General features: G+C 40.7%; 1 protein-coding gene across 4 annotated transcripts in view; it reads left to right on the forward strand.

The window, feature by feature from the left end:
- Positions 1–21710, forward strand: part of LOC120061187 (ankyrin repeat and SAM domain-containing protein 1A-like) — a 112866-nt gene that overhangs the window by 5718 nt on the left and 85438 nt on the right. The gene's annotated exons all lie outside the window — the stretch shown is intronic.

Below are 21710 nucleotides of genomic sequence, written 5' to 3' on the forward strand. Positions count from 1 at the left end.
ATTTTTCTTGCCCAGGGACACCCACCCAGGCAAACCGGCAACCCAGGGACCCCCTCATGTTAGCAAAAAAATAAATGTCTTATCAGGTGAATAATAATGACAAGTAGAAGTAATGCATTTTTAAATGAATAGATTTGGTAGAAAGTTTCATTATTTTAACTTCCCCACAGTTCTTTGGAAGAGGGAGTGTAAACTCTAACATACCTTTCTAGCTAATAGGCTATCTTGGCGGCAGAGAGAATTTTGCTGTTGTAATGCATGTTTTCTGCAATTCTACAAATGTTTCCACTGAGCTGAGAGGACATTTTTGCAGATTTGAATCAAATTTCCAGTAATTCTACATAGTTTGCAATGGAACCGAGATCCAATCTAGCCGTTTTAAAGCTAACTTCCTGAAATTCTATGCGTTTTGCCATGACTAATGCTGTGTTCCTCTGCTCAAACATTATAACAACATCAATAGGTATGTGCCCTGGATCCCTCTTTAAAAAATAAAATAAAATCCAGTTTTCTGAGTGTCTAGCTTTTGTTTTATTGTTAGTTCTCAAAGATGGTATTATTAAAAAAATATATATAGTTCAATATATTTTCTGCATGCTTTCTATCTGTTTTTTTTTCTATCTGGTTAATTTAAGTTGACACTGAAACTGTTTTTCCATCCCGAAAATGAACATTTAGACGCCCGGCCCGCCTAAGAATTTTCTATAAAGAAAAATAACCTGTAATTAGCTCCAAACACTGTAATTTCCACCATATTAAAGGGATGGTTTGATATTTTGGCAATGAAGCCATTTATCTACTTCCCCAGAGGTGGATGAACAGGAACAGCTAGCATGCTAACTGTTCCTGTAGACTTCGCGTCATTGTGCTAACGCTATTTAGCATTGGATTTTGAACCTACCTCCAACTTCCTTCATACTGGATGCAGAGACATAAAAATGGTGCCAAAAATGGTATTATGTTGTAGCTTGCGATATTCATTAAAAAAATATTTTTCAAACAAAAAATCCCTCATATATATATATATATATATATATATATATATATATATATATATATATATATTGTTTGTTTAATAACAACAGAAGTGGTTGCAATGGAACGATGCACATATTTAATGAAACAAAGCCATTTGGTTTCTCTGTTATGCATGCATGTTCTGTCCTTCATTTAGCATGACTGGTTTGTCCACTTTGTGCAATTTGAATGTTCATATCTGTCCGTGGCAGGGAAACAGAGCAAAGGGTGTCATAAGTAGTCACGTAGTCATTTCAGCCACTCGAGACCATGGTGTCTCCACAGACCGTAGAGCTCTCTGCAGGAATCACTTATGCATTCCTAGAATCTGTCTGTGGTTTAATGTTAACAGTGATGTGACGCTACCCACCCAGGCATGTGGTGAACCAGGAAGAGAATGCTAATTAAATGGTAGTTCAGTAGAATGCCTGGCACCCAGGTAGTGTCTCCAGTAGCTAAGAGCTAAGTTAAAAGTTTGGTAAACAGCATGCAGTGAGTGTCACGTTCAGGGGATGGAATGGTGATCTCTGAACTTCTTTCTGGTTCCATCCAGGAGAGAGAAGTGGTAGCTGTAAAATCTAACACCCATGTGTTGGTATTCCTAAAGTATTTGAATTTGGGATGACAGTCTGAATGTGAGGCCATGTAAGATTTACAATCAACATGTTTGTCTTGTCAGAGAAAGCTGAAGAAAGCAGTAGGCTAATAGACGTAGGTGGCGGGCCTCCTTTATCCATGATGAATTCCACAGATGTGGGGGTGAAGACAGAGAGATGCTTCTGTGAAGAGGCCTCTCTTGGCCCTGCCATGTGACAGTGGCAGATTATCATTGCTGTAAGCTATGAAAATAAATAGTTACACGCTCTTGCTCGCACTCTCTCTCTCATATATATATATATATATATATATATATATATATATATATATATATATATATATATATATATATATATATTAGTACCAGTCTAAAGTTTGGACACCTACTCATTCATGGGTTTTTCTTTTCTTTTAACTTTTTTCTACATTGTAGAATAATAGTGAAGACATCAAAACTACGAAATAACATATGGAATCATGTAGTTACCAAAAAAGTGTTAAAGTGTTGGCAAAGTGTTAAACAAATCAAAATATATTTGAGATTGTTCAAATTGTTCAAGGTAGCCACCCTTTGCCTTGATGACAGCTCTTGGCATTCTCAACCAGCATCACCTGGAATGCTTTCCCAACCGTCTTGAAGGAGTTCCCACATGCTGAGCACTTGTTGGCTGCTTTACCTTCACTCTGTGGTCCAACTCATCCCAAACCATCTCAATTGGGTTGAGGTCGGGTGATTATGTAGGCCAGGTCATCTGATGCAGTACTCCATCACTCTCCTTCTTGGTAAATAGCCCTTACACAGCCTGGAGGTGTGTTGGGTTGTTATTCCTGTTGAAAAACAAATTATCGTCCCACTTAGCGCAAACCAGATGGGATCGCTGCAGAATGCTGTGGTAGCCATGCTAGTTAAGTGTGCCTTGATGTCTACACTATTATTCTACAATGTAGAAAATAGTAAAATACAGAAACCCTGGAATGTGTAGGTGTGTCCATACTTTTGACTGGTACTGTGTGTGTGTGTGTGTGTGTTTTATATATAACACACACACACAGTCAGCACCTCTACACAAAATAATTTTCTCTGGGTGTGCACCATCTCATGCTTTTTACATGACTATTGCTGCCACTACACATCTATAAATACGGTTGAAGTCGGAAGTTTACATACACTTAGGTTGGAGTCATTAAAACGCATTTTTCAACCACTCAAAAAACATTTTTTTTTAACAAACTATAGTTTTGTTAAGTTGGTTAGGACATCTACTTTGTGCATGACACAAGTCATTTTTCCAACAGTTGTTTACAGACAGATTATTTCACTTATAAATTCACTGTATCACAATTCCAGTGGGTCAGAAGTTTACATACACTAAGTTGACTGTGCCTTTAAACAGCTTGGAAAATTCCAGAAAATGATGTCATGGCTTAGAAGCTTCTGATAATTCACACCATTTGAGTCAATTGGAGGTGTACCTGTGGATGTATTTCAAGGCCTACCTTCAAACTCAGTGCCTCTTTGCTTGACAGCATGTGAAAATCAAAAGAAATCAGCCAAGACCTCAGAAGAAAATTGTAGACCTCCACAAGTCTGGTTCATCCTTACGGCAATTTCCAAACACCTGAAGGTACCACGTTCAGTACAAACAATAGCATGCAAGTATAAACACCATGGGACCACGCAGGCGTCATACCGCTCAGGAAGGAGATGCGTTCTGTGTCTTAGAGATGAACGTACTTTGGTGCGAAAAGTGCAAATCAATCCCAGAACAACAGCAAAGGACCTTGTGAAGATGCTGGCGGAAACGGGTACAAAAGTATCTATATCCACAGTAAAACGAGTCCTATATCGACATAACCTGAAAGGCCGCTCAGCAAGGAAGAAATCACTGCTCTAAAACCGCCATAAAAAAATCCAGACTACGGTTTGCAACTGCACATGGGGACAAAGATCGTACTTTTTGGAGAAATGTCCTCTGGTCTGATGAAACAAAAATAGAACTGTTTGGCCATAATGACCATCGTTATTTTGGAGGAAAAAGGGGTATGCTTGCAAGCCGAAGAACACCATCCCAACCGTGAAGCACAGGGGTGGCAGCATCATGTTGTGGGGGTGCTTTGCGGCAGGAGGGACTGGTGCACTTCACAAAATAGATGGCATCATGAGGAAAGACAATTATGTGGATATATTGAAGCAACATCTCAAGACATCAGTCAGGAAGTTAAAGCTTGGCCTTCCAAATGGACAATGACCCAAAGCCTACTTCCAAAGTTGTGGCAAAATGGCTTAAGGACAACAAAGTCAAGGTATTGGAGTGGCCATCACAAAGCCTCAATCCCATAGAAAATTTGTGGGCAGAACTGAAGAAGTGTGTGCGAGCAAGGAGGCCTAGAAACCTGACTCAGTTACACCAGCTCTGTCAGGAGGAATGGGCCAAAATTCACCCAACTTATTGTGGGAAGATTGTGGACGGCTACCTTCTGACCCACTGGGAATGTGATGAAAGAAATAAAAGCTGAAATAAATCATTCTCTCAACTATTATTCTAAAATTTCACATTCTTAAAGTAAAGTGGTGATCCTAACTGACCTAAGACGGGGAATTTTTACTAGGATTAAGTGTCAGGAATTGTGAAAAACGGAGTTTAAATGTATTTGGCTAAGGTGTATGTAAACTTCCGACTTCAACTGTAGATTGTTTCACTGCATAACTTTGATTGTGCTCACAGTCCTATTCTTAGTTTTTTAAAAGATTAACAGTATATAAGGAACAGGCTAGCTTAAGCTCTTGCCTTAAAATGATCATCATTGTGGACTGGGGGCCTAAACAGAATAGAACCCTCCCCCAATTGGGTTATCAAATTAGATTTTGCGATTTGGGTAGATTCCAGAAAGACAATTACACAAAACTTTTAAGTCTCAACTGTTCCAATGTTATTTTCTCTGCCCAAAATGAGAAGGCAGAAATAGAAGCTAATCTTGACAGGAAAACTACAGCGCATTAGTTCCAGATAAGAACTTGGATCCCGACAGAAACCAGTGTTATTTATAGGTTCCCGCTGCGGTTACTGTGTTAAAACAAACAGAAAAGGGACCCGCCTCTCGACTGTGAGTCTGGTATTTCACTAGAGAAACAGACACCTCTAATGAACTCTCCACTACCATGTGTTTGTTTGAATGACCCTTCTTCCACCCCTCACAGTGAATAACCTCAGTGGTACTGGAGGACAAAATGTGTGTCCTCCTAATATGAGAGACAGAGTTGTGTGTGGCATGATGTGTGCATTAGTATTTGAAAAGGTCTGTTTATAACTAGTTCCAGAGACATACAGTAACACTTTCATCCAGGCATGTTTCTGAGCCCAGGCAACAAGGGAGCTCCTGCCCCAGAAGTTATGGTCTCCCTGGCATGGTGTCTCTCCCTCTGTCTCCTTCTCCCTCACTGCTGCTCTCAGCGGTCTCCTGCCCACCTGCTGGGACCCCAGCCAACCCCCAGACTTCAAACATGTTTTACTTGAAGTCAGGAGAGAGAAATAATTGTCCTCAATAAAATGCACACAGGCCACCAATTTAAGCCCTAGCTCGTTTTAACTTCTGCTTTGCTGACATTTTCATGCTTTTCCAAGCTCATTCTTATTTATTTTGTTTGAGGAAGTCTGTTTATATTATGAAATGTCAGCGCTAAAATGGTTGTCTTGAACAAACCAGGCTAATCTGTTTTCTCCAGAGTCTATTTGCACTTCCCACTATCATATTGATGTGAACATTGATGGATGCATATACTGTTATTAGAGCAGGTTTCTTCAGTGTATTCTGGATGACAGTATGTTGACTGGTGGAAGACATTTTATTTTTTATTTGCCACTTCCTGATCTGTTGGGAAATCATGTCCTCTTTCAATTAAATTAAATTCAATGGCTTTATTGGCATGGGAAACATATGTTAACATTGCCAAAGAAAGTGAAGTAGATAATAAAAGTGAAATAAACAATAAAAATTAACAGTAAACATTACACTCACAGAAGTTCCAAAAGAATAAAGACATTTCAAATGTTATATGTCTATGTACAGTGTTGTAACGATGTACAAATAGTTACGGTAAAAAAAGGGAAAATAAATTAACATAAATATGGGTTGTATTTACAATGGTGTTTGTTCTTCACAGGTTGCCCTTTTCTTGTGGCAACAGGTCACAAATCTTGCTGCTGTGATGGCACATTGGTATTTCACCCAGTAGATATGGGAGTTTATCAAAATTGGGTTTGTTTTCAAATTCTTTGTGGATCTGTGTAATCTGAGGGAAATATGTGTCTTTAATATGGTCATACATTTGGCAGGAGGTTAGGAAGTGCAGCTCAGTTTCTACCTCTTTCTCTCTACACCTCTCTTTTTCTCTCTCCCCACACCTCTCTGTGCATACAACATACATTTTATGTGGCCAACATCTAGCAGAGCAGGGAGGAAACACAGAGATACACGAGGAGAAACCTTGGGTCCTTGGCATCACTGGGAATTGCTGCTGCCTGGTTCGTCCGGGTGGATTGTAGCTGTAACTAAACAGCAGCTTGCTATTTCAAATAAAATGCCGGTAGAGGATATAGCAGGGGTCTCCATCAGGTTGATCGCCGCCCACCTATCAGTAGCTCATCAAAAAATTCTGAAAATACATGCAAATTTCACGTTCCACCGCAAACTATCATAAACAAGTATCAGACACCGCAAGCTCCCAGCTGCTATATAATCAACTCAACATTGCAGTTAACACAGTAGTGGGATAATTTTTTTAACCTTTATTTAACTAGCCAAGTCGGTTAAGAACAAATTCTTATTTTCATTGACGCCCTAGTGGGTTAACTGCCTTGTTCAGGGGCAGAATGACAGATTTTTACCTTGTCAGCTCGGGGATTCGATCTTGCAACCTTTTGGTTACTAGTCCAATGCTCTAACCACTAGGCTACCTGCCACCCCAATGTCAAAGTAGGCTTACTGTATAGTACTGTATATAATTTGTATCGATTATATATATATATTTTTACTTTGCCATGAAATGAGCAGCAGCAGTACAGAACCATCGCTAGACCGGCACATTAGATGTCACATTCATCACTTGCTAGATACACAACTAAAGGGAAATTACACTCAAAAACCAATTTGTTCTACACTTTAAAAAATATAATGTATTTTGATGTGATTTAAGCATTGATATGGACTCAGAACATCCAATTTAGTTGTTTCTCTATGAACAATTGTAATTTTGAGTGAAAAACAAAAAATCTAAAACCAGGAAAAATAAAACTGAGAACCTAATGTGGGAAAATATAAAACAGAATTTTGGGAAAAATAACCAGATTTTATAGGGCCCCCTTTAGAGTGGTTTCTTAAACATTATTTGAGCAGTTACAGTGCATTCGTAAAGTATTCAGACCCCTTCATTTTCCCCCACATTTTGTTACAGCCTTATTCTAAAATGAATTAAATGAATTGTTTTCCTCATCAATCTACACACAATACCCCATAATGACAAAGTGAATACAGGTTTTAAAAAATGTAAGCAAATTTATTTAAAAAATTTAATATTATTTACATAAGTATTCAGACCCTCTGCTATGAGACTCAAAATTGAACTCAGGTGCATCCTGTTTCCATTGATCATCCTTGAGATGTTTCTACAACTTGATTGGAGTCCCCCTCTGGTAAATTCAATTGATTGGACATGATTTGGAAAGGCACACACCTGTCTATAAGGTCACACAGTTGACCGTTCATGTCAGAGCAAAAACCAAGCCATGAGGTTGAAGGAATTGTCTGTAGAGCTCCGAGAGAGGATTGTGACTAGGCACAGATCCTGGGACGGGTACCAAAACATTTCTGCAGCATTGAAGGTGTTTTTCAGCGGCAGGGATTGGGAGACTAGTCAGGATCGAGGGAAAGATGAACGGAGCAAAATACAGAGAGATCCTTGACGAAAACCTGCTCCAGAGCGCTTAGGATCTCAGACTGGGGCAAATGTTCACCTTCCAACAAGACAACGACCCTAAGCACACAGCCAAGACAACGCAGGAGTGGCTTTGGGACAAGTCTCTGAATGTCCTTGAGTGGCCCAGCCAGAGCCCGGACTTGAACCCGATCTAACATCTCTGGAGAGACCTGAAAATAACTCGGCAGCGACGTTCCCCAGCCAGCCTGACGGAGCTTGAGAGGATCTGCAGAGAAGAATGGGAGAAACTCCCCAAATACAGGTGTGCCAAGCTTGTAGCGTCACACCCAAGAAGACTCGAGGCTGTAATCACTGCCAAAGGTGCTTCAAGAAACTACTGAGTAACGGTTCTGAATACTTATGTAAATGTTTTTGTTTTTAAATTTTTGCAAACATTTCTAAAAAAAAAACTGTTATTGCTTTGTCATTATTGGGTATTGTGTTTTAGATTTAATGAGGAAAAACAAATGTAATACATTTTAGAATAAGGCTGTAACGTAACAAACTGGAAAAAGTCAAGGGATCTGAACTTTCTGAATGCACTGTAAATTGACAGAAAACATAATGCACTACTTTCTATTTTACACTAAAGACCCGGGGAAGGGTTGCAGGGGAGAAAAGTCGAATGTGCCTTTTTTTGAAAGCTAGAGAGAAATGAATAGCTCGCAACATTTTTTTACTTTTTTAGTAGCACTCATTCTAGAAAAGTTTGGATACCCCTGCGATATAGCATGGAGTGTGAGTTTGGCAGGGCTGTGTAGTTACTGCCATGGCTTCTGTTGGGAAATCAGTGTGGGTAAATGCCAGGCTGTTTTGAGGGACATGCTGAAATAATTATTTTCTCACACCATCTGATCCTCCTCATCTTTCAAATTCTGTATCTTTCTTTTCCATCTCTTTGGCACCAGTGTGTGTCTTCTTTTGGACCATTAACATGCTCTGCTGTCAGAGCGGCGTGTGGCGTAAGCAGTTTATCCTCACCTCCTGCTGCATCACAGATGCTGTGTGAAACAGACGCTCACGGAGAGCTGTTCACGTGCCATGAAGACTCAATCATGCTACACAGCCATACACACAGGCTGAAATGGTAAAAATATTCTGAATTAACAACTAGATAAAGCTGTCAACTAACTATGATTGCTAATGAGCTAAACCTGCAGGCTGCCTCTGTCCATAATTATTATATGCAGGGATTTTGCTTCTACTCCCTATTGACTAAGGTGTTGGTTACCATTTCAAGGCCAAGGATTGTCTCTCTTGTCAAAATATATTTTCTTTGCCTCTAAAAATCTAGTTGTGAGAGATTTTAGGACTGCTTGTTAAGTTAGGGCTTTGTAAGCTCTTACTCTGGATGTTTTTTTTCTGTATGCAATATTGTGGTAAAGAAATGTGTGCTTTCCAGGATAAATTGTATGTTCCATCTATAAGGACCAATGACCACCAATATGTGAAGTTCATAGGAGCATGTCAAATGAAAGCTAATAGTCTCTATATTTTTGAGAAATTAAGGTATATTTAAAATGTTCTACCATTTTTGCTCCTACAAATTTGGAATAAGCAAAGACTTCTGTTTGTCACACAGATGGAATAGATGTCTTTTAGAAAACATCTACCAGAGAAGGTATTAAGGTATTACAAATACATAAAAACATACTTGGATGCAATGTTACCTACATTTTGGGAGGGCACAGCGATTTCAGGTCTGCTGAGTGTAAACTTGAACATTGTAAAAATTCTGTGATAACTTCCGACGAGTTTACCTTAAACACTGAGGCTGTACTTACTTTAAGTTACAGTTTTAACAGTGGTCTAGTAGGCTACTCTGGCTATTTGATCATAATGTAAGCCTACAAGAGTGCCCTACTATCAAAAACAATGGAGCAAATGCATCCCATAACATACAGTGACAAGAAAAAGTATGTGTGAACCCTTTGGAATTACCTGGATTTCTGCATAAATTGGTCATAAAATTTGATCTGATCTTTATCTAAGTCACAACAATAGACAAACGCAGTCTGCTTAAACTAATAACACACAAACAATTATAAGTTTTCATGTCTTTATTGAGCACACCGTGTAAACATTCACAGTGTATGGTGGGAAAAGTATGTGATCCCTTGGATTTAATAACTGGTTGACCCTCATTTGGCAGCAATAAACTCAACCAAATGTTTTTGGCAGTCAGATAGCCTTACATTCTCCTGCAAAATGTCTTGATAAACTTGAATTCATTTTTCCGTCGATGATAGCAAGCTGTCCAGGCCCTGAGGCTGCAAAGCTGCCCCAAACCATGATGCTCCCTCCACCATACTTTACAGTTGGGATGAGGTTTTGATGTTGGTGTGCTGTGCCTTTTTTCCTCCACACATAGTGTTGTGTGTTCCTTCAAACAACTCAACTGTAGTTTCATCTGTCCACAGAATATTTTGCCAGAAGCGCTGTGGAACATCTAGGTGCTCTTTTGCAAACTACAGACGAGCAGCAATGTTTTTTTTGGACAGCAGTGGCTTCTTCTGTGGTGTCCTCCCATGAACACCATTCTTGTTTGGTGTTTTACGTATCGTAGACTCGTCAACAGAGATGTTAGCATGTTTCAGAGATTTCTGTAAGTCTTTAGCTGACACTCTAAGATTCTTCTTAACCTCATTGAGCATTCTGCACTGTGCTCTTGTAGTTATCATTGCTGGACGGCTAGGAGAGTAGCTGAACCGTGCTGAACTTTCTCCATTTATAGGCAATTTGTCTTACCGTGGATTGATGAACATCAAGGCTTTTAGAGATACTTTTGTGTAACCCTTTCCAGCTTTATGCAAGTCAACAATTCTTAATCTTAGGTCTTCTGAGATCTCTTTTGTTCGAGGCATGGTTCACATCAGGCAATGCTTCTTGTGAATAGCGAACTCAAATTTTGTGTGTGTTTTTTATAGGGCAGGGCAGCTGTAACCAACATCTCCAATCTCGTCTCATTGATTGGACTCCAATTTAGCTTTTGGAGAAGTCATTAGCCTAGGGGTTCACATACAGTGGGGCAAAAAAAGTATTTAGTCAGCCACCAATTGTGCAAGTTCTCCCACTTAAAAAGATGAGAGAGGCCTGTAATTTTCATCATAGGTACACTTCAACTATGACAGACAAAATGAGAAAAATCCAGAAAATCACATTGTAGGATTTTTTATGAATTTATTTGCAAATTATGGTGGGAAAAAAGTATTTGGTCACCTACAAACAAGCAAGATTTCTGGCTCTCACAGACCTGTAACTTCTTCTTTAAGAGGCTCCTCTGTCCTCCACTCGTTACCTGTATTAATGGCACCTGTTTGAACTTGTTATCAGTATAAAAGACACCTGTCCACAACCTCAAACAGTCACACTCCAAACTCCACTATGGCCAAGACCAAAGAGCTGTCAAAGGACACCAGAAACAAAATTGTAGACCTGCACCAGGCTGGGAAGACTGAATCTGCAATAGGTAAGCAGCTTGGTTTGAAGAAATCAACTGTGGGAGCAATTATTAGGAAATGGAAGACATACAAGACCACTGATAATCTCCCTCGATCTGGGGCTCCACGCAAGATCTCACCCCGTGGGGTCAAAATGATCACAAGAACGGTGAGCAAAAATCCCAGAACCACACGGGGGGACCTAGTGAATGACCTGCAGAGAGATGGGACCAAAGTAACAAAGCCTACCATCAGTAACACACTACGCCGCCAGGGACTCAAATCCTGCAGTGCCAGACGTGTCCCCCTGCTTAAGCCAGTACATGTCCAGGCCCATCTGAAGTTTGCTAGAGAGCATTTGGATGATCCAGAAGAAGATTGGGAGAATGTCATATGGTCAGGTGAAACCAAAATATAACTTTTTGGTAAAAACTCAACTCGTCGTGTTTGGAGGACAAAGAATGCTGAGTTGCATCCAAAGAACACCATACCTACTGTGAAGCATGGGGGTGGAAACATCATGCTTTGGGGCTGTTTTTCTGCAAAGGGACCAGGACGACTGATCCGTGTAAAGGAAAGAATGAATGGGGCCATGTATCGTGAGATTTTGAGTGAAAACCTCCTTCCATCAGCAAGGGCATTGAAGATGAAACGTGGCTGGGTCTTTCAGCATGACAATGATCCCAAACACACCGCCCGGGCAACGAAGGAGTGGCTTCGTAAGAAGCATTTCAAGGTCCTGGAGTGGCCTAGCCAGTCTCCAGATCTCAACCCCATAGAAAATCTTTGGAGGGAGTTGAAAGTCCGTGTTGCCCAGCAACAGGCCCAAAACATCACTGCTCTAGAGGAGATCTGCATGGAGGAATGGGCCAAAATACCAGCAACAGTGTGTGAAAACCTTGTGAAGACTTACAGAAAACGTTTGACCTCTGTCATTGCCAACAAAGGGTATATAACAAAGTATTGAGATAAACTTTTGTTATTGACCAAATACTTATTTTTCACCATAATTTGCAAATAAATTCATTAAATATCCTACAATGTGATTTTCTGGATTTTCTTTTTGCATTTTGTCTGTCATAGTTGAAGTGTACCTATGATGAAAATTACAGGCCTCTCTCATCTTTTTAAGTGGGAGAATTTGCACAATTGGTGGCTGACTAAATACTTTTTTGCCCCACTGTATCAAAGTGCTGTAAAGAAACACAGCCTAAAACCCCAAACCGCAAGCAATGCAGGTGTAGAAGCACGGTGGCTAGGAAAAACTCCCTAGAAAGGCCAAAACCTAGGAAGAAACCTAGAGAGGAACCAGGCTATGAGGGGTGGCCAGTCCTCTTCTGGCTGTGCCGGGTGGAGATTATAACAGAACATGGCCAAGATGTTCATAAATGACCAGCATGGTCAAATAATAATAATCACAGTAGTTGTCGAGGGTGCAACAAGTCAGCACCTCAGGAGTAAATGTCAGTTGGCTTTTCATAGCCGATCATTGAGAGTATCTCTACTGCTCCTGATCTCTCTAGAGAGTTGAAAACAGCAGGTCTGGGACAGGTAGTACGTCCGGTGAACAGGTCAGGGTTCCATAGCCGCACGCAGAACAGTTGAAACTGGAGCAGCAGCACGGCCAGGTGGACTGGGAGGAATGGGTTGGTTCATTGTGGTTGCAACTTTAACAAAAAAGTAGCATCATCTTTAAATGGGTGATTGAATTTATGAACACACCCATAGCTAAACAATCAGCTGGCTTATGGTTCCTTTTGATCAGGAACCCATGTTCTCATAATTGAGTTAACTCCGTGTGTGGGCTCTAGGCTGCTAGCATACATACCTAACGTAGATCGGGCAACGAGAGAGGAGCTACGAGCCACGCAGTCGAAATCTGTGCTCGTTCGATAGATGTTTCGACAGATTGCTTGTGTTTCCGCCCTTACAAGAAAAAGTCTTGTTGCACTTGTGGCAACGAGCATTGTCAGCATCGACTCTGACTCTTTTGAAGTTTAGTTCTCTCCGCCATCGTCACTATTTAAGAGCAGGATCTTTTGTGTGTGTGTGTGTGTGTGTGTGTGTGTGTGTGACACAAGCTCCGCGCCAGAGAGATCTCTCTTCTGGATTGGGTATAGCGAAAATGCATCATAGACGAATGTCTTCATCTTATTGCAAATTAGAAATGGTTGGTGAGATAAAATGTGCAATATAACATTTATGTAGCAATAATAAATAGGCCATTTATTTTCTTAATTTCTCCAGTACCGAAAGCAGAACCAATAACGTCAGAGCTTATCGATACTACGGTCTTTAATTATTTAGCCCCTGGGCCCGTTTAATACCGGGTTTCAGTACCCATCCCTAATCAGCTGCATAGTGCATCTTTAACTTTATTAGCAGTAGGCCTATGTTTTGAGAAGTGGAAAATGTGTGCACTATAGCCATGGTGCTCAGTGGTTCCATCGTCTCTCGCTCGCTCAATCGCTCGCTCTTGTGCGGTGTTGGACTGACCCTTCAATAATGGCTTGAATATTAATAGGTTAGTCTGAGGAGTTATTTTTTTTTAGGCGGAGACCATTTTCTCTAGTGCACTCGGGAACAACAGTACAGCGAAGCCTAATCATTACAACAATTATTATAGGTGATGTTTTTTATATATAGTTGCACTGGTGCTCCTAATATAAAACAGCGAGTTGCACAGCAAAATATTTAGTAACATATGCGACTAAAATGGTCACACTTTAGAGCCCTGTGTGAGGGGGGTTCGTGCGTGGCTTTTGATCATTTCTTGGGGTTTTACTAATTGGTAGGAAGAAGTTTGGTCCAAACCGAATGTTACGTACTATTATTATCTGAATCCTATACATTTAAATGGCTAATTTTGGCTGCAATCAATTAGCTTAATTTCTCCAAGATAACATTTTATTTCAACAAAATAATGTTTTGGTAATGCCGATCTCACCTGTTTCTAACTACAGACACCGTTTCAGAACAATCTGAGATGGTGGGTGTCATGGCTTGTTGAAATGACATGGAATGACTCAGCCCTGACATGCGCAGTTGTCAGTCTTACCTCAAGCTGCTGTACGCTACAGCCCTGACATCATTAAGTCATTGTGATTCAGTATAATCCACTGTGAGAGCTAGGACATTGGCAGGTAGAGAAGTGCCAGTCTCTCTAATGGGGACTGGAGACCGTACAGTACAGGTAGTGGACACTGTCTCTGAGAGGCTTGCTGAGCTACTGGCAAATGGCGCATCTGGTCTCAATGCCCGACCTGCAGCTGTCCCTCTGCTTAATTAAGCCCAATTGCCCTGGCAGTGCCCTCACTATGCGCCAGGCACCACTGGACAGTCTGCCCCAGGGTACTGCTGCACCGCTAATCCCTAGCTGTGTGGTCGCACTGCTTAATTGGCCTGAGGACAAATCTTTTTATTTGACACGGGCTCAGCCTCACCTGGTCTTTCCACCCAGCAGCACAGCAATCAGGTCCCTAAAGTCCCAGGACTGCTGCTTTCCCCTTCCACTGCCCCACGTCACCTTGTCATGTTGTAATACTGTTGAAATGGAGTTGTTTTGACATAGCTACTAACTTGAAAACCACAGGGTTGTTTGGCTCATAGTACTGTAGATGCTGCCGTAGTGGATCCGAAAGAGACAAAGACAAATGGCAAAAAGAGAGCAGCAACAGAGGCTAAAAAGGGATTTCCGTTAGAGTTTTTGGGAGAGTGACACAGAGGATAAAGGCAGAGAATGGGGTCCGTGAAGACGTCTTGGGCGTCCAAGAGTAGCTTCATCAGTCTTCTCCTTAAACACAAAGAATGCAAGAGAGAGTGAGAGGAATGGTATTATTATCATTCGTCCTTTTACTGGCCAAGCTTTGTGCAACATTAAAGCCCCCAGAATCTCTTTCAGACTTCATCCTCATCAAGCTGATATTCCCTCAGGGATATTAGGGATTAGCTCTTTCCTTTCAAAGAGGAATTCTTAAGTCAGTTCCCATGCATCATACCCCTCCCCACTCCAACCAAATCAACTCCATTTTATCCCCGCCACCTTGCTTCTTTAAGCTCTGACTGTCCCTCAGTCCAGTTGGTCCTGAATCGCTCTAGCTATAAGGGGATGAAGTGTATTGTCAAGTGCCACTAGCACTGACTCATGCCCCTGTTAAGATGCGCAGGGGAGGTGGTGAGCCTTACACTTAGAAGTTGCGGTAGAAGGGCCTCTTTCTGCCACATTTTAGGCTATATTTCAAACTGCTTCCAGTCAGTGTCTGTCCTGCATTCTATAACAGCCTTTCATGCTTGCAGTCAGACCTTGCCTATACTGTATGTAATCATGCAGGCAGTACAACAAGACCAGAGCATTTTTCTAATTTGGTTATGCATTTTTTGCAGTAATCTGTTATATAAAATATTTTATTATCTGGGACAGCAACTAGCGAGCTGACATTTTAGTTTTTTCTTCCGCTAGGTTTTTGTGCATGGTATGTTCAGTGGGCATGAAACTGGAAATGTGCAGTACTCCTCACTACTTAGCTGAGGTGCTTGGGGTGCTGGTCTGGAGGGATTTGCATTGGACCTCTAGGGGATTTCCTTCCCCTGGCAGAATAATATACTTCCCCACTATAAGTGCCTTCAGAAAGTATTCACACCCCTTGACTTTTTACACATTTTTGTGTTACAGCCTTAATTTAAAATTGGATAAATTGAGATTTTTTGTCACTGGCCTACACACAATACCCCGTAATGTCAAAGTGAAATTATGCTTTTAGAAATTATGGCTGACCCCATTTAGTCAACTGGTCAATTGTTTGGTCGATAGGCTGTTGGTCGACCGAGATTTGATTATTCCAGCAGTCGCAAATATATATATATATATACTTTATTTTTTATGGCACACGAGACACCCGTCTGATTCACACCTGTCTCAGTGGACTAATCCATTGTGGAGGCCGCGGGGATGGCACACTAGTATTACCAGTAGTACATTTACTGTTCTAATCTGCAATCTGTTTGTTTGGTTAAGGTCATTTCTCTTAATGCATTCAATATATTATTATTACAGTCTTTTACCGTTCTCATTGTCAGAATGGACAAGTTGTTTGCGGACCGCACAACCTAGGCTACACTTGTGTGGAAACGTTGTAAAATAGGCCTACCTGATTACTTCTTATCCCTTGCGCAAATAGTCTACAGCTGTTTCTGTCTGGAGTTTGGGGAAACTCTGAGTGCCCAGAATATTTTATACAATGTTGCAAGTTTGTTAGCAAGAGCTTCATGCCGACCAAGTTGATAGTTGATACAATGTTGCACATTCCTTGCAGAGAGGCCATGCATAGCCAATGTGATTTATGGGATATTTATTTTTATCAAGATATTTTCTACCTGCAGGTTGCAATGTTTTTATTTGTTGGATTTATCTAGGCTATTTTAGCCTAAATAGCTGGTAATGGCAATAGAAGTTACTTTTAGAATTTTTATATACCACATGATGATGATTTTGAGATGCTAATACTTTATTATAAATTAAATGAAACTTCCACAAAAATGTGCACATGAAAACACAACTGGCACGCAGATCGGTAGAAATTAGAGGTCGACCGATTATGGTTTTTCCAACGCCGATACCGATACCGATTATTGGAGGACCAAAAAAGCCGATACCGATTAATCGGCCAATTTAAAAAATAAAAAAAATAATGTATTTCTTATTATTTCTTTTTTTAAATAATGACAATTACAACAATACTGAATGAACACTTATTTTAACTTAATATAATACATCAATAAAATCAATTTAGCCTCAAGTAAATAATGAAACATGTTCAATTTGGTTTAAATAATGCAAAAACAAAGTGTTGGAGAAGAAAGTAAAAGTGCAATATGTGCTATGTAAGAAAGCTAACGTTTCAGTTCCTTGCTCAGAACATGAGAACATATGAACGCTGGTGGTTCCTTTTAACATGAGTCTTCAATATTCCCAGGTAAGAAGTTTTAGGTTGTAGTTATTATAGGAATTATAGGACTATTTCTCTCTATACCATTTGTAATTCATTAACCTTTGACTATTGGATGTTCTTATAGGCACTTTAGTATTGCAAGTATAACAGTATAGCTTCCGTCCCTCTCCTCGCTCCTATTTCACTTCGGTTACACCAGCCTAATCTCGGGAGTTGATAGGCTTGAGGTCATAAACAGTGCAATGCTTGACGCACAAAGAAGAGCTGCTGGCAAAACGCACGAAAATGCTGTTTGAATTAATGTTTTTACGCGCCTGCTTCTGCCTACCACTGTCAGATACTTAGATACTTGTATGCTCAGTCAGATTATATGCAACGCAGGACACACTAGATAATATCTAGTAATATCATCAACCATGTGTAGTTAACTAGTGGTTATGATTGATTGTTTTTTATAAGATAAGTTTAATGCTAGCTAGCAACTTACCTTGGCTTACTGCATTCGCGTAACAGGCAGTCTCCTTGTGGAGTGCAATGAGAGAGAGGCAGGTCGTTATTGCGTTGGACTAGTTAACTGTAAGGTTGCAAGATTGGATCCCCCGAGCTGACAAGGTGAAAATCTGTCGTTCTGCCCCTGAACAAGGCAGTTAACCCACCATTCCTAGGCCGTCATTGAAAATAAGAATGTGTTCTTAACTGACTTGCCTAGGTATATAAAAATAAATATAAAAAAATCGTCAAATCGGCGCCCAAAAATACCGATTTCCGATTGTTATGAAAACTTGAAATCGGCCCTAATTAATCGGCCGACCTCTAGTAGAAATGGTAAGATAATTTGGCACTCCAAATGGAAAAGGTTGCCGACCCGTAGTGTAGCCTATTACTGGCAGCTTCAGGAGCATAATGGCAGAATCTGCAAAGGCCAGCAGCAAGGAGGAGGGTCGGGAACATGTTTTTTCTTCTGGTTTTCTTGATTTCTTTCTCCCTCTTGAGTCATTTGAGTGTCTTAATCTGTGTGCTTAAAGCATAAAACTACTCATTAGCCTACATATAGGCTAGTTGATATTTTAAAAACACATAGGGTGTGTAAATATATGGAAAAATACACATTTTAAAATGTCTACCAATCGATTGTTTGAAAGAACAGTCGACTCTCGGTCGACCAACATTTTCTTTAGTCGGGGACAGCCCTATTAGAAATGTTTATACATTTAAAATTTTAAGCTGAAATGTGTTGAGTCAATAAGTATTCAACACCTTTGTTATATTAAGCCTAAATAAGTTTACGAGTAAACATGTGCTTAACAAGTCACATAATAAGTTGCATGGACTCCCTCTGTGTGAAATAAGTGTTTAACAGGATTTTTGAATGACTACATCATCTCTGTACTCCACACATACAATTATATGTAAGGTCCCTCCAGTATAGCAATGAATTTCAAAAACAGTTTACACCACAAAGACCAGTAAGGTTTTCCAATGCCTAGCAAATAAGGGCACCTATTGGTAGATAAAATAAAAAATACATTGAATACCCCTTTGATCATTGTGAAATTATTAATTACACTTTGGATGGGGTATCAATACACCCAGTCACTACAAAGATACAGGCGTCCTTCCTAACGCCGTTGACGGAGAAGAAGGAAACCGCTCAGGCCAATGGTGACTTTAAAACAGAGTTTAATGGCTGTGAGATCAACAACATTGTAGTTACTCCACAATACTAACCTAATTGATAGAGTGAAAAGAAGGAAGCCTGTACAGAATAATACTTCCTGTTTGCAATAAGCCACTAAAGTAATACTGTCCTGAATACAAAGTGTTATAGTTGGGGAAAATCCAATACAACACATTAGTCAGTACCACGCCATATTTTCAAGCATACTGGTGGCTGCATCATGTTATGTGTGTGCTTGTAATCATTAAGGATTAGGGAGTTTTTCAGGATAAAAACTAAACGGAATGGAGCTAAGCACAGGCAAAATCCTAAAGGAAAACCAGACACTGGGAGATGAATTCACCTTTCAGCAGGACAATAACACACAATCTACACTGGAGTTGCATACCAAGAAGACTGTGAATGTTCCTGAGTGGCTGAGTTACAGTTTTGACTTAAATCTACTTGATAATCTATGGCAAGACCTGAAAATGGTTGTTTAGTAATGATCAACAAAACATTTGACAGAGCTTGAATAATTTTTAAAAGAATAGTGGGCAAATGTTACACAATCCAGGTGTGGAAAGCTCTTAGAGACTTACCCCGAAAAAGTCACAGCTGTAATTGCTGCCAAAGATCTTTATACAATGTATTGACTCAGGGGTGTGAATACTTATGTAAATTAGATTTCTTTATTTCATTTCCAAAAATATACAACTTTCTCTCCACATGTTTTCACTTTGTTATTATGGGGTATTGCGTGTAGATGGTTGAAAAATGCATGTAATACGCTTTGAGTTCAGGCTGTAACACAACACAATGTGGAATAAGTCAAGGGGTATGAATACTTTCTGAAATCCCTCTATATCCTCCTTGCTCCCTCTGCTAGTATAGCACTAGCCTGTGCCGCAGACTGTGCCACTGGTATCTTCCTCTCCTGCTGACTGAGATGCTTGTAGCAGGCCTATAGGTCCATACATGCCTGCAATTGGGGTTGATTAGGCGATGGTAAGGACTGCTGATGTAACACTATATAGGGAAGGGCTCATCTTACAGATTCTCTACTTCCTGGTACAGAGCTTCGGCCTGTATTGTTCTGGAGGATAGAATGGAGAGACACTTATTTAATGAGACTTCTCCGACTGGGTTATTGCAGACTGCTCTCAGAGTTATTATGGGAGCTTTATTTTAGGGGGCAAAAGCGACCGTTACAGCCAAGTGACAAAAACGAAAGGGGCTCATCAAAGCGATGCCAGTGTGGAGCTGTGAAGGGTTGAAGGGGGGCTTCCTGTTGTCCGTGTCCTCCTACTGCCTTGTGCCCCCCCCCTCTCCACAGGCAATGGTGATGTTGTCACCATCATCGCCCCATTCGTAAGACCTTCCTGAGATTAAGCATCATGTCAGCACTGTAAAGTGTGTATGCGTGCCCTCCGTTACTTTTTCAGGTTATGTGCGCATGTATGATATGGATTAATGTTATGTGAACTCTGTTTCCCTTTTTATCTGGGTCAAATGTTAGATTAAATGTTAGTGTGGTGCTGCAGCAGCATCATCATCATCCCTACTCTTGATACAATCCCTCTCTAGTTTCCTCTTCAGTGTGCTGTCTTCTTGTGAGCCATCTCCTTCTCATTTCTATTCATGTGAGCCATCCCATCTCTCCTCTCTGACCATTGTTTTTCCAGTGCTGTGCTGGAATTTTCTTTTCACATGGTTCATTTAGAATGTTCTCACTGTGCAGTCACTTCCCAGTGGTACTGTAGGCCTACTGCTGGCATGGCATTCTATTCTCCCAGGACCCAGGCTTCCATTTGCCTGTTTAATTACTCCCTCTCTCTGTCTCTCTATCCGCTGATTAAAAGAAACAAACCATCTCAGCTGACAGCTGAGTTCAGTTGTAAGTGGATGACAGATCTACAGCTATATACCATTTTAGCCTGTATATCCCCCAGTCCAGACCCTTCAATAAAAGCTCTCTAACCACATTTGATGCAGTGGGGGGGACGAAGTGATCAAAGGGTGGGTTGATAATGCCGTTAATGGACTAATTATGCACATACCGAAATGAGGTCATTTTCAGATTGTGTTGCACAAATATTGGATAACTGGCTATTCCACAGCACTGAGGCTGAACAGAGATGTTTTATTATGGTATAGGAGTGTTTTCCAGGGCTATGTAGGTAATGACTGAATTAAGATACTATGTTCCTGATAGGCCTATGTTTGCTCTAGGCAAACATGAGTAACTCGGTATGGTTTGCACTTGTATGTTTGTTGATGTAAAGGGGGCTTTGTGGACACTGACCTGTGACACCAACCTTGCTGCCCTCCTGCTGTGTTAGTGTTTGTGTGTACATACTGTACCAACCCCCTCCCTCCTCCACTGCCTAGTGCTGCTGGCTTGGCCCATGCTTCCTCATTCCTTTCCCTCTCCCTCAGTCCTGTGGTAGAATTCCTTAGGAAACGCCTCCCACCTGGGTTTGAGCTGGACTGGGCTGAGCTAGGCTGTGAACCATGGTACACAACAATACAGCTTGGGGCTGGGACGTTATCAGTTTTGTTCAGCCTCACCCACCTAGTATTCCTAGGCCCTCCCTCTGGCTGTGTGGGAATACACTCAGATCTCATTCAGCAGGGAGATAACATTGTGGATCGTACAGGTAACTGGAAAAATATAGGAAACACTAACATAGTGTCTTAATAGGGCATTGGGCCGCCAGAACAGCTTCAATGCACCGTGGCATAGATTCTACAAGTGTCTGGAACTCTACTGGAGGGATGCTACCCCATTCTTCCATGAGAAATTCCATCATTTGGTGTTTTGTTGATGGTGGAGGAAAATGCTGTCTCAGGCGCTGCTCCAGAATCTCTCTTAAGTGTTTAATTGGGTTGATCTGGTGACTGACACACACACACACACACACACACACACACTTTATACCCCCTATGCTCCTTAAAGACCCCTCTTTCAAAGTCACTGAGATCTCTTCTTCTAGCAGTGGTAGACAAAAATATCTAATTTACATAAGCAGTCACACTCCTGAGTCAATGCATGTTAGAATCACCTTATGCAGTGA

Source organism: Salvelinus namaycush, chromosome 16 (genome assembly GCF_016432855.1).
Source record: "Salvelinus namaycush isolate Seneca chromosome 16, SaNama_1.0, whole genome shotgun sequence".
Taxonomy (NCBI): domain Eukaryota; kingdom Metazoa; phylum Chordata; class Actinopteri; order Salmoniformes; family Salmonidae; genus Salvelinus; species Salvelinus namaycush.